Raw genomic sequence first — 14,064 nt, 5'->3', positions numbered from 1 at the left:
TGGTTCCAGCACCCTCCCATACTACCCCGGGCAAGACTTCAGTCCGCGTTCTGTGGACTGTTGCCGAAATGGCCGGTAATGTTGGGATTTGTTTGGCTAAAAATTTTTGAACCTGGGTTAGGCCCCATTAAGCCAACAAGTACGAAAACAAAATCCCACATCAAACATAAAACAGGGATCTGTGCAGCGCAATGCATAGCGAAAGAAATACGTGAATTCACTACATATACCTCACATCTAGGGGCCATTTGAAGAAAAGGGTGCCAAGCTGCTAAAGCTATTCATACCATCGATCTCACGACGTCGAATCTCATGGAAATGGCTGCTCGCACGCTAAATGCTGACACTTTCACTCCACTTAGAAAAGTGGTCGAAAAATGAAATGAGCAAATGGAAAATATGAACGCACCATCAGATTTTTGGTGTCGAATAATGCAAAATCGACTGTCAAATTTCTGAATTCTAGGAAAGTGAAAATCTGGGGCTTAAGGAATCTTTTAGAGTCCCCCTAGATTCCTTAAAGATTCCCTTCTCTGAGTCCTCAATTCCAACTACGCCATCAGGTTCCTTGCAGAATTCTAAGAAAAATTAGTATGAAGTTGGCTGCATTCTGACTCTAGTGAATTTCAGCATCCAAGGACTCTAGAAGATTCTTGAAGATTCTCCTCCACTGCAAACCTACAAATCTTCTGCTCAAAAGGAAAGTCCGACCTCGCCATGATGTTTCCTGCAAAAATCTGAGAAAATTGACTGTAAACTTGGTTACATTCTGAAAAAAAAAAAAATTTACCTTTTTGGAGAATCTTCGGGCATCAAAAAATATTCTGCTTCTAATTGTGCGTCAAGATTCTACGTCCTCTGTCTCGAAATCCATGCCGCACCTCCTCTCTCCGTTCTGCGGTGTCCTCCTTTGCAAATGAAAGTCAGGTTCTTAAATGTTTTTTTTTTTTTTTAATCTAGGATAATCGGTAACTGGCGAGAGTTACCCTGAACAGGCCCAGGATCAAATCCAACTGGCTGCCACTATAAACCTAGGCTAGGTGCAACAACCTGCAAGCCGCACACAATAGAAATTAACTTATGCCTCAACAAGAGCCGAGACGTCCACTCTGGGGTCGCCTACTCTTCTAGCCAAGACACAACAGGCCATGTACTCAACGAGATTTGAACCTCCATCTCGTGGGTTTCACCCAGCGAAACTTACCATTAAACCCCATATCACTGTACCAGGTTCTTAAATGTTTTTGAACAGAAATAACAAAAATTTTATTGGGCGAGTTGGTTAAAGGGTAGGCGACAAGGCAAGAGTTCCAAGCCTACCAAGCCCCAACACTTGGCAAACTGTTTGTTGAAATGGCTACGTTCCATTTTTTGGGGGCAGCAGTTGTTAATTAAATGATAACCATTTGCGGTTTGATTTTTTTTTTTTTTTTTTTAACGAAACTTTGTTATGCCATTAATATGGCTTTTCCAACCTTACAAGATTTATATGGTTATATATACCATGCCATTAACCGTATACGTGTGTTTATAATGTTTTTTTTATATGGTTTTGGCATTATAACAAACCATAACAATTTTTTTTTTAATATTCGTTGGATTCAAATATGCCCAATTTTTATGGCATAGGTTTAATATAATAACTTTCTTTTTAATATATTGATTTTTGTTTTGTTGTTATTATATAGTTTTGTTTTCATATGATTTTTTATATAATAATATTATTTTTTTAAAGATTTGTTATGGGATTTTAAATTTATTTTCTTGTCATTTTGTGCAGGATTAGGAACAAATGCTAGCGCGCTATGTGTCGATGATTTAGTGGTCATTCAATCATCACATAAACTTAGTAGGTCTCACGTGTTGATTGGGATGCCATGTGGCATGTTGTGGGTCCCACTTTTTCCCTGTCTTATCAAACTTTGAATAGCTCTAACTTTCTCATACAGACTCGGTTTGATGAACCGTTCACACCTCCGCAATCACGACGTCGAGATCTTTAGCATGAACCTAGTTCAAGCACAATCCAAACACTTTGATGTTTGAGCCTTTCTGAGCCCTCTTAGACCTCTGCATGTCTCTAGAGCCACATGGATCAATCCTCCCCACTGTTATTGGGAAATCTAGTGTCCACTCGGCGCTGCTAGTCCCACTAAGACTGGTAGCTATATTAGAAACAAACAAACTAAAACTATTTTCGTTTTCGTTTATGAGGAGTAGATAAGAGTAGAATGAAGGACACCAACCTCAGTCTTGCGCTTGGTTCCTTGCTCGGTTCCTCTCCTTTCTGACAGATCCTTGCCGCTTCTCCTTCATCTACCCAGCTTCAAAAAGCAACTGTGGAATCAAAGCAGCATAATACTATCGGAGAACAGAGATCTACAATCATAAACAATATAGGACCAGATGTATATTGACCACACAAATGCATATATCATCAAACATACAAGAATGTGGAGGAAAACTTGAATAGCTTTATTAATATCAAGAATAGCAAAGAGGATTACAACCAATTGTTCTGACCCAGCGTCATCCTCCAACATGAAAGCCCTTTTTTCACCTCATGAAAAGCTTAGATCACCCAACACTATGATATTCCAACAAGAAACCAACAACACTTCCTTACAAGATACAAAATTCCAGCCTCTGGATCTCTGGGATGAGGGATCCATATATAGATGATTGCAAGGGGGTGAGTCAGCTTCTGGGATTTTGATTAGTGTCCTTTCTCTGATAGTTCTTGATTCCACTTGGAGATTGATGATCTCTTACTCATCCCTGGGCGAAATCAAAGAGGCAAGTGTCACAGGAGAAGTTTCTGGAAAATTCCATGATCATCCACCTCACAATTTGTCTTTGCCATTTGTCCACTCTCGCCCATCGCACCCCATAGAAGGGATTTTCAGTATGCATCGCACCTCTCGTGTGCATTAGGTGGGATGCATCGCACTTTGACCATGGAGTAGGTGAGATGGTCCAGTTTTGACCAGTTCTGAGCAGTTTTTCATGGAGAACTTCTGGGAGATGATGTAATCAGCTGACCTTGTTCTTTTAGGGTATGGAACAACACTTTTAGGGACTTAGGAGCCCTTGGTTTATGGACATGTTTGATTGGGGTTGCAGTGCCCAAAAATGTCTATAACAGTTGCCCCCTAAAGCATGAGGTCGTTAATCTTTTGATGTCGGGTGAAATGCTTTATCATGAGGATCTGAAGTTTTTTCAAGCTGGAGGGCGACCTGTAATAAGATACAATACAATACATTAACTTCATAATATTTTTCATGATCTAGTTGAGGCGGGCATTCCCATGCTTAGCTTTATAAATTCATTTTCATGTACATAAGACAGACAACCGTTTGTGCGGGAGACTGATGATTCTAATAGAGTCATCATCCTTTGATTCAGATGATCATCTGTGCAGCAACAATGTACATTTGATGTCTTTATTTTCCTGAATATATCGCAGCCCGGATGGATGAAACTAGATCCGGGGTCTTCAAACTCGTTCAATCTTCACTCGGAGTACAAGTCGATCCATGTGAAAGATGTTCTGGAGTCGAACATGGAAAGACATCACCTGATTACCAGCCAATGATGTAAGCTGTTAACAGGCACGAGAGGAATCACCGATAATGATGATGACCCTCAAGGTACTACAGTACAATTCGCATGGTGTGAATAAGGGACTTGGCGTCGAACACCGCACAAAATCTTTCGGTTGAAGGCCATTGATGTAAACTTGTCGCCGGAAGTGAGAAACTTGCCATTGAGGCATGCAAGCTTCAAAGTACTGAAAGGGTTGTTCCTAAGTCGACTTCTTGGATAATGAGCTGATGTCGACAAGAAGCGACCTGCCGTAGGAGGGCCTTAATGAATCCCACATCTACGACACGAAATGGAGTAAATGATTTTGGAGGTGAAAACGATCTGATGATACAGGGTTCAGGGTGGCGGTAATGAAAAAATGAAGCGTGAATGTATTGCAGCGGATGAGACACAGGTGAATTCTCTGAGCGACTTCTCTTGAACATACTGGTGACACTGACATGGATTGGTAGCGTTAACCCCAAATATGGATGGTGTGATGGACCAATGGTGATATGACCAGTGAATGGAACAACCCAACCCGACTCGGATGCGGAGTGAAAGTGTCATGTTCAAGAGCGACTTGCTACCAATAAAGTTTCTTCAAGTTTTCTTCCCAATTTTTCCCTAGTCATTGCTGACCAGTACCTCTTTATTTTTGTCAAGCTTGAGAAGGATAACATATTCTTGTTCTATAATTTTCCCTTCGGGAAAACCCGTCGCAATATTTTAACGAGTCTAGCGACAATGAACTCGTTCTTGTCTGTATGGACAAGTTTGTCGCTATTCGATTTTAACGAGTTTAACGACAAAGATAACTCAGTCCTTTTCAATTTTAGAGAGTCTGAAAGGGACGTAAAGGAAACTCCAATAATCCTTTTTCGTCATATAATCCCTTAAGTCCGAAAAAGTATAAAACAATATGAACGGGATGAATTTTCGGTAATTTTAACGAGCTGAACAAGACAAGCGCTCAATCGTTTTGTGTAATAATCCCTCAAGTCCAAAAAGATTAAAATCTAGAGGAGGGATATCACTTCCGGTCGCTTTAACGAGCTAGAGAGGCCAATAGCTAGGCAATCTTTTCATATTTTACGAGTCAGGTGAAAAGAGCTTAAAGGAGACTTGTTTTTGAGGAACAAGTGATAATTTCAAGTGGCAGCTGGTTCCAGGTAAGGTTTGGAATTTTCCAGTCACAGCAGTATCACAAGGATGGCTAACAAGATCACTCTTCGCAGATGTTCCTCAAAAGGGGTAAACAATCAAATGGAGGTGAATGATCGGCTAAAACAGAGTGGAGGTGATGATAAGAACACGACCAAGGCTCAAAAGCTGATGATAATGCATTCATAATGGTTATTTACCGGAAATTGGTTCATTTTTGAATGAGCTTAAACTCTGGGGGAAACATTTACTCATTGCTTATGTTTAATTTTTAACAAGCTTGAACTCCACATAAAAAGTGCTCGTGCCAGTCATATGATAAGGATATCTCATCTAAGATGCCATTTATTATAGAGCTTGCACCTTTCAAAGCTTTGCCCTGGATCCTTTCTTTATGCAAGCTAGGAGTGACCAATCCTACGAGTTTAAATGGTTTGAGAATCTACAAACAAAGAAAATAAATGGTCGCTCTTCACTTGCATGCAAAGAGGTTTGCATGCCCCCAGGTATAGTGAAAAATTTCCAGGCTACCATATAGAAATTCCTGCTTTCGCAAGATAGTTTCCATCCACACCGTAGATAGAAACACTTCCTAGCTTAGTCCATCTGGACCAGGGTGGTTCTAAATCCCAACCTCCTAACCTTGACGATGTAGAAATTTTGAATAATATGACACTTATTCACAGAGATTATCCTGATTATACACTATTACGGAATGCATGCATAATACATAAGCTCCTCTACGTTGATCATCAATTTGCAGAATCAAAACATTCGCATGCGCACATTGAAACACATCAATAACACATATCAACAAAGTATGTAACCTGGGGAAAGCATACAACTATCTGTATTTTATAATGATTGAGAACATGTAACAATACATAGTACAATACTCCTCACAAGTACTCAATACTATCTCCACCTGTTACACACAAACTAGCTCAGATCTAAATCAATCACAGGTTCAAATCTCCTCCACTGCTTGCCTGCCTCCACTGCGCAATCTTGCATGAGAATAGATGAGTATGGCTGATCCAAACTCGTATTTTTCTTGGCTGAACCATGCAATCCTCATTGGCAATACTCAATCCATTGATTGTGCAAATCTCTTGCACAACTCTAGTCACAACTAATAGCAATCTCAACCTCTAACACCTGTCTCCACTGAACTGTCCATGCACTGAGTTAACTTATGTATTCTTTAGTTGCTTTATGAGTTAATAATTAGTGAATTAATTAACAATTAATTCACATCACTCATTACTAGTGTATTTGCAGTTAAACTAAATACAACTAGTTCAACCAAGTCAAATTGAACACAACTCCATCAACTCCTCAATCAACTCCACCAAACTCAACCACATGAGTTCTAACTGAAGTCCATCATGCAATAGCTCAACTGACCCATAAGAAAAGCGTATTTCCTTCTAACAGCTGCATGTGCCACATCTGTAGCTCGAACTGAAGTGCTCCAAGAGGATAAGATAATGTTTATAGTCAAAATATTATTAAGAGCTAATAATATTCGACTGTTCTATTTTTAGCCTAGCAGTCTAAAAATAGAAACTGCCCATATGTCTAAAAAAAGAAGTCCATCTATTTTTACCAATATGACCAATCATCCACAAATAGTATCCTGCAACTCATAGACCATGATCCATATGTCTAAAAATAGACATAGTCTAAAAATAGACTTTGCGCCAAAAATAGCCTGCGGGCCCACTTAGTGAAGGCGACTCCTTTCCACTAAGCTCCATCATCTTGTTGCATTATCAACACTCCCTCTCAAAAAGATATGGATTATCAGCAACCCCTATCCTGCCTTGGTGGAATTCAAATTTTCTGCTGGTGAGCGCCTTCGTCAAGATATCAGCATCCTGATCCTCCATTGGAATGTACGAAAGTAACATGATTCTCCGCTGCACACAATATTTGATATGATGGTACCTGATGTCAATGTGCTTAGATCTATCATGGAATACTGGATTAGCCGAGATTTTAATGCAACTCTGGTTATCACAATAATTCACAGTAGGCTCCAAGCATGAACCGAACAACCTAACCAGGATCTTCCTCATCCATATAGCCTCGCATGCAGCCAAACTTGCTGCCATATACTCGACCTTTGCTGAACTGAGTGCCACGGATCTCTACTTCCTGTTGTACCAAGAAACTGTTGTCGACCCGATACTGAAGATCCATTCAGATGTGCTCTTTCTGTCCGTTGGGCTCCCTGCCCAATTTGCATCCGTGAAACCACATAGCTTCACCTCATCCTCCTGTCTGTACCACAATCCATATCCCGATGTGCCTCTGAGATAATGCAATACATGCTTGCCTGCCTTCCAGAAGAGCTTGGTTGGCTTAACCATAACTTGTGAAAGCTGGTTAACAGCATAGCATATATTGGGTCGTGTATTGACCAGATACATAAGCGACCCCACCAACTGTCGATAAACAGTGGCATCCACTACTTCTGCTGAAGTAGCATCCTCCTTCCTCCAACCTCCAGGAAGAGGAGTATCAATAGGCTTGCAGCCATGCATGTTGAACTTCTCCAGTATCTCCCGAGCATACTTATCCTGAGAAACAATAGTCCATCACTGCACTGCCAAATTTCCAATCCCAGGAAATAATGAAGGAGGCCCAAGTCCTTCATCTCAAACTCCTTAGCAAGATCCTCCTTGCATGAAAGTATCAACAACTCATCACCTGTCATAATCAAATCATCTACATAAAGTATAATGATAAGAAACTTACCCTCCACCACAATTTGGTATAGGTTAGGATCCGCCTCACTCTTAGAGAATCCAAGTCTGGTGAAATAACTGTCTATCTGTGTGTACCAAGCACATGGTTCTTGTTTCAACCCATACAGCGCTCTCTTGAGCCTGCACACATGTGACTCGCTGCTGAAGATATCGAAACCTTCGGGCTGCTCTATGTACACCACCTCCTCAATGACTCCGTTGAGGAACGCAGTCTTCACATCCATATGATGAATGTGCCACCCCATCTGCACTGAGAGAGCAAGAATCGTCCATATGGAAGAATACCTTGCGACAGGTGCAAAGGTCTCCTCATAATCGATCCCCTCTATCTATGAAAAGCCTCGGGCAACAAATCTTGCCTTGTAGTTCTCCACACTCCCATCAATTGCCTGCTTCACTTTGTAGATCCATCTCGAACCCACCACTGATTTCCCTTCCGATCTTGGGATAATCTCCCATGTATTGTTTCTGACAATCGAATCATACTCTTCCACCATGGCATCTACCCATGCGGGATCCTCCATAGCTTCCTCGAAAGAGGATGGCTCAGTCACAACACGTTTGCTCACAAGAGCCATGTATCCAGTGTATAGATCAGGTGACTGTCTCTATCTGCATTGAGCTGTAGGTGGTCCTACAACCTTCTCTGCATCTTGAGCCACTCGCTCAGCTTCTGTAATGCGCTTTTTCCCTCTAATGGTTGGCGCTGCATGAGTGGTCTCTTCCACTCCATGAACTTCATCCTGTGGTTGATCCACGTCCTGAAGCTCATCCTTAGGAGCTAATAGCTCCTCATCTACATGCAAGTGTGGCTCCCTCTCTAGCGAACACTTCATGGCTTTCTCCTCCTGAAATTTTATATCCCGTCGCACAACAGTCCTCCGACTGTCTAGAAAATACACATGATAGTTTTGGGGCGTATCAGTGTACCCCACAAATATCCCAACCTCTGTGGTCGGCTCCAGCTTCTTCCTAGCATCCTTTGTCATATGCATGTAAACGTTAGAATCAAAAATCCTCAAATGAGAAATATCAGGCCTCTTTCCAGAATAAGCCTCCTCGGGTGTACTCATGCCAAGTATCCTTTGAGGACAACGGTTCTGCACATATACTGCAATATTGCATGCTTTCGCCCACAAGTGAAAGGGTAGGCCCTGATCATTCAACATCACCCATGCAACACCCACGATCATTCTGTTCTTCCGCTCAGCAACCCCGTTCTGCTGTGGGTTATGGGAGCTATGAGCTCTCTTTGAATCCCTTCTGTGCTGCAGAAGTCCTTGAACTCGCCAGAGATGAATTCACCATCATTGTCTCTCCTAAGAGCGTTCACCTTCTTCCCCGATTCCTTCTCGACCAGTGCTTTGAACTCACATAACTTTGAGTATGTCTCGATCTTCTTTTGCATGAAGAAGATCCAGCACTTTCGAGAGAAATCATCAACAAAGATCACATAATACCTGTGCTTTGCTGTTGAAGCTATTGAGAAAGGTCCACACACGTCTGTGTGAATTCTCTCAAGAATCGTCGTGGTGCAACTATCCTTCTCGTGAAAGGTGGCTTTCACAAATTTTCCCAAAGTACACCCCTTGCACTGATCTGACTACGCAAGAGTGCCTTTAGGAAGCCCAGTAGTAATCTGTTGCAATATCTTCAAGGCTCCATGGTGAAGGTGGCCCAATCTCCTATGCCACAGCTCACCATCATCCTGGCTCACCAATCCTTCTGCCTTGCATGCCATTGCTGCGCAACCATCTACATGCAACTGATAAAGGTTCTTGACTCAAACCCCTATCTTCTGGGTTTCTCCAGTTGTCTTACTTGTAGGAAAGCCTTTCCCTCACTGAAAACAACATCATATCCCTTGTCTTCTAACATCTCCACAGAGATAAGATTCTTCTTCAATCCTGGAACATGCATCACTTCCTTCAATACAAAGGGTTTACCAAAGTCCCTCTCAAAGGAAATGGTACCGATATCGGTCGCACTGTATCTAACATCATCGCCCATCTCGATGTGCACTCTAAGATCTTTCTGGACCTCCAGATCAGAAAACAAATCTCGATCTCCTGTCATGTGAAAAGACGCACCACTGTCCAAGAACCATACTGATCCCATCACACTTGATACCAAGCATGCGATCAACGAAAAATCAAGCTCAAACTGCGAGGCTAAGGCCTCTCCCGCTGCAGATCCAGCAGCTTGCTTATTTTTCTTCCCCTGTGGACAATTTGTGGCATAGTGTTCGTGCTAGTGACAGTGAAAGCACTTCACCTTGGACATGTCCTGCTTCTTGCCTTTCGCACCAAAATGAGAAGCTTTCTTTTTCTTCCCCTTCTTTGCTTTGGCAGCCAAAGCGCAATTTTCTTCATCAGGTGCCTTTGATGAAGATCCGTCCTTGGTATTCTGCCTGATCTCCTCCTACACAAGATCTGACCAAAGTCTCTCCCATCCTGGAAATTTCTCCCGACCATTGACAGAGTCCTAATAGGAATGAAAACTCTTCGGAAGACTAAGGAGAGCTAAGCTCACCAAGTCCTCATCATCGACAGTCACCCCCACACTTCCCAGCTCATCCCTGCACTGAGTGAACTTCGTGAGATACTTGGGCATACTGTCTCCTTTCTCACACTTAATGTTTCCGAGTTTATCCTTGAGCACCAACTTCCTCTGGTTGCTCTTGCTTTGGAATAGATCTGTCAACGCTTTCCACATCAAGTATGGAGAAGCCTTTCCATGCAGGCTCGACACAATGTGATCCTTCACGCCCTCCAACAGAATCCTTCGACACTTTGCTGTCTTCTTTTGCCAAGCCTCAAATTGAGCAATATCAGTAGGCTTTGGGACCTCAGCCTCTATGAACTCCTTTAGCCCATTGTCATCTAACACCACCTCCATCATGTCTTTCCATGCAATATAATTCGAGCTACCCTCAAGAGCATACTCCAATCGCAATCCGTTGAAAGACATTTCAACTTTTACACCAAGAAAACACTGCTGCAAATTCGAATTCCACCAGCTCAAAACTCAACCACTTCTGATCTAAAATTCATGAGAACAAAGTATTTCTCATACAGAGATTGACTAAATGGGCTTTTACTGGATATCTCACCTTCCAAAAGAAGGATGAATCCAGAGGCTACCTGGCCTGATTACAGACTCTGCCTAAAGAAATAAAATGTAAACACTTTCTGAATAATAAATCTGATGATCAACTCTGCTCCGATACCATGTAGAAATTTTGAATAATATGACACTTATTCACAGAGATTATCCTGATTATACACTATTGCAGAATGCATGCATAATACATAACCTCCTCTACATTGATCATCAATTTGCAGAATCAAAACATTCGCATGCGCACATTGAAACACATCAATAACACATATCAACACAGTATGTAACCAGGGGAAAGCATATAGCTATCTGTATATTATAATGATTGAGAACATGTAACAATACATAGTACAATACTCCTCACAAGTACTCAGTACTATCTCCACCTGTTACACACAAACTAGCTCAGATCTGAATCAATCACACGTTCAAATCTCCTCCACTGCTTGCCTGCCTCCACTGCGCAATCCTGCATGAGAATAGATGAGTATGGCTGATCCAAACTCATATTTTGCTTGGCTGAACCACGCAATCCTCATTGGCAATACTCAATCCATTGATTGTGCAAATCTCATGCACAACTATAGTCACAATTGATAGCAATCTCAACCTATAACACCTGTCTCCACTGAACTGTCCATGCACTGAGTTAACTTATGTATTCTTTAGTTGCTTTATGAGTTAATAATTAGTGAATTAATTAACAATTAATTCACATCACTCATCACTAGTGTATTTGCAGTTAAACTAAATACAACTAGTTCAACCAAGTCAAACTGAACACAACTCCATCAACTCCTCAATCAACTCCACCAAACTCAACCACATGAGTTCTAACTAAAGTCCATCATGCAATAGCTCAACTGACCCATAAGAAAAGCGTATTTCCTTCTGACAGCTGCATGTGTCACATCTGTAGCTCGAACTGAAGTGCTCCAAGAGGATAAGATAATGTTTATAGTCCAAATATTATTAAGAGCTAATAATATTCGACTGTTCTATTTTTAGCCTGACAGTCTAAAAATAGAAACTGCCCATATGTCTAAAAATAGAAGTCCATCTATTTTTACCAACATGACCAATCATCCACAAATAGCATCCTGCAACTCATATACGATGATCCATATGTCTAAAAATAGACTTTGCGCCAAAAATAGCCTGCGGGCCCACTTATTGAAGGCGACTCCTTTCCACTAAGCTCCATCATCTTGTTGCATTCTCAACAGACGAAGGAATCTTATTCCGGTCCAATTCTGTATGGGTATCGAACCAGTCATTTTCCTTCACAGAAACCTACTATATACCTAGAGTTTCCCTGCCGGAGCAGGCCAAGGTGCATGCCCCCTAGGATTCAGTCATGTCCTCCCGAATCACTCACGCTCATCAAGTGGACAGACTGGAGATTGATAAGACATTCGTTGCGTGAAAATACCACTTAGGGATGGTATTTGACTATTTGCTATGTGTGAGCCGGGGAATGAAAGCTGGTCTACGAGCTTGACCACTCGTCCTTCATGCAGAAAACACATTACTCTAAAGAGTGAGGAGACAATGGCTCCCATGCAATAAATATAGTCACGCCCAAGGAGTAGATTATAATCCAGAGGTCCTTAGACTATCATTACGTTCATGTGAACGGTTTTCCTTCTCAATGTTATCTGCACATTGGGAAGGATCCCTAACGGTTGATTGGTTCCTTTGTCAAAGCCTGTCAGATTTCTCATCTCAGGCAGAAGTGATGGTGAACCAAGCGCTTTCCAAGCAGTTGAGGAAAGGATACTCACAGAAGCCCCTTCATCTATGATGGTACCAGCCATGATCATTCTGTATACTTGTGCAATGATTCGGAATGGTACACTAGCCAGTAAACGGGGTCTGCCTAGTAGGTTCCAATCGAAGGAAACAACTAGGTTGCTTGGAGGTGGGACCAAATAGACGGCTGGATATGACTCTGACGAACTTCCTTCTTGCAGTAAAGGAACGGGTAGACTGCCCCCATGTTCATCGGAGTCGGTGTTTACGAAAAGAATTTGAACGGTGTCATTCTCATTCTCTTCGGTGATTGTGTCATCTGAAGATGGACCTTCCGAAGGCAAGACCAGGTCGACTGCCGCCTCAACCTTTTGACTTTCATCTAGTATGGATTCAGCGGGTTTATCTTCAATGACAGATGCTTCGACCGACCACAATGGCGTGTCGGTCAGATTTTCAACTAGCGACAGACTCGGCAAGAGTTTCTTATATCCAGGAGGAAGCCGTAGTGGTGAAGCCAGACGGTCATCCAAAACTCTTTTAGCTTCGTCTAGGAAGGGACAACGGTGGATGGCGTGATCGCCTTCACACAATTTACAAGGAAATTTACATTTCCTTTTTTGTCCAAATGCTTCGCTTTCACTAGTTGATGGTGTACTTTCAACATGGTCTTCAGAGGTTGATGACACCAGGTTGTGCAAACGAGGAGACTAGTCCCTTAAGATCCGAGGGATGCAGGGACAATCTCGGTGATAGTGGTCTCCTTTGGAAATGACACATGGAGATTTAGGCTTAGATGGTGCAGTGTGTGGTTTTTCACTAGACGGTGCCTGGTTACCCCTTTTCACCTTTGGCTCCTTCTTCTTCTTCTCTTTCTTCTCCTTCCCTTTCTTTTTCTTCTCAGTTACTTGATTTTTAGCTTTACCGGCTTTATCAAGCGAAGAGGAAGGAGGAGAGGGAGAATCAGATGAAGTAGAAGGTTTAGGGGTAACTTTAGTATCATCCAGTTGCTGACTTGATTGCTCAGGAATCATGATGTTGCGATCGATAGGGCGGCAGACACGGCTTCCTATGGATAAAGGATATAGCCTATTGTGGTCTCCCAATATATACTCGACGGTACGTGGGAGAAAAAGTCCGTACTAGCACTTGTCGTCTCAAAGAGGAGGAATCACCCAACCAACAGTGAAAGCGACAGTTACCAAGATTTATGACGCCAGAATACGTCTCTATCCTAGACTTCTAGATGTTGTGCGTTAGGTTCCAAAGCATTTTTAGGTTCATTAAATTTATTTTACAGTTGATCTTTCTTAAGAAATTTTCCTTTCAGGTTCACCGCATGATGTAGATGTACAATTCCTAAAATGCAATCTAAGATGATAAACAATCGTTTAATCTTCTTTTTGCAATGAAAATCCTAGCTACTAAAGAAAGAGAGATGATATTCTTTCAACATAGAGCAGAGAGCACACACTAGATGCACTGTCCTAAATCAAACCAACAAGCAGTCTAAATGCAAATGCACATGCATGTATTTGTTTTCAACTTTCTTAATGTGTGAATGACAAGAAGAATGCTAAGTACAAATCTGAATTATCTTTTCAAAGCGACAGTACTAACAATTTTCTCTTCAAAAACGAAAGGAAGATAATGACGACACTTTACTAT

Source organism: Pinus tabuliformis, chromosome 9 (assembly GCF_031772625.1).
Source record: "Pinus tabuliformis cultivar Carrire ecotype Pingquan chromosome 9, CPIR1, whole genome shotgun sequence".
In the NCBI taxonomy this organism is placed as follows: Eukaryota; Viridiplantae; Streptophyta; class Pinopsida; order Pinales; family Pinaceae; genus Pinus; species Pinus tabuliformis.
This window is presented reverse-complemented; position numbering follows the sequence as displayed.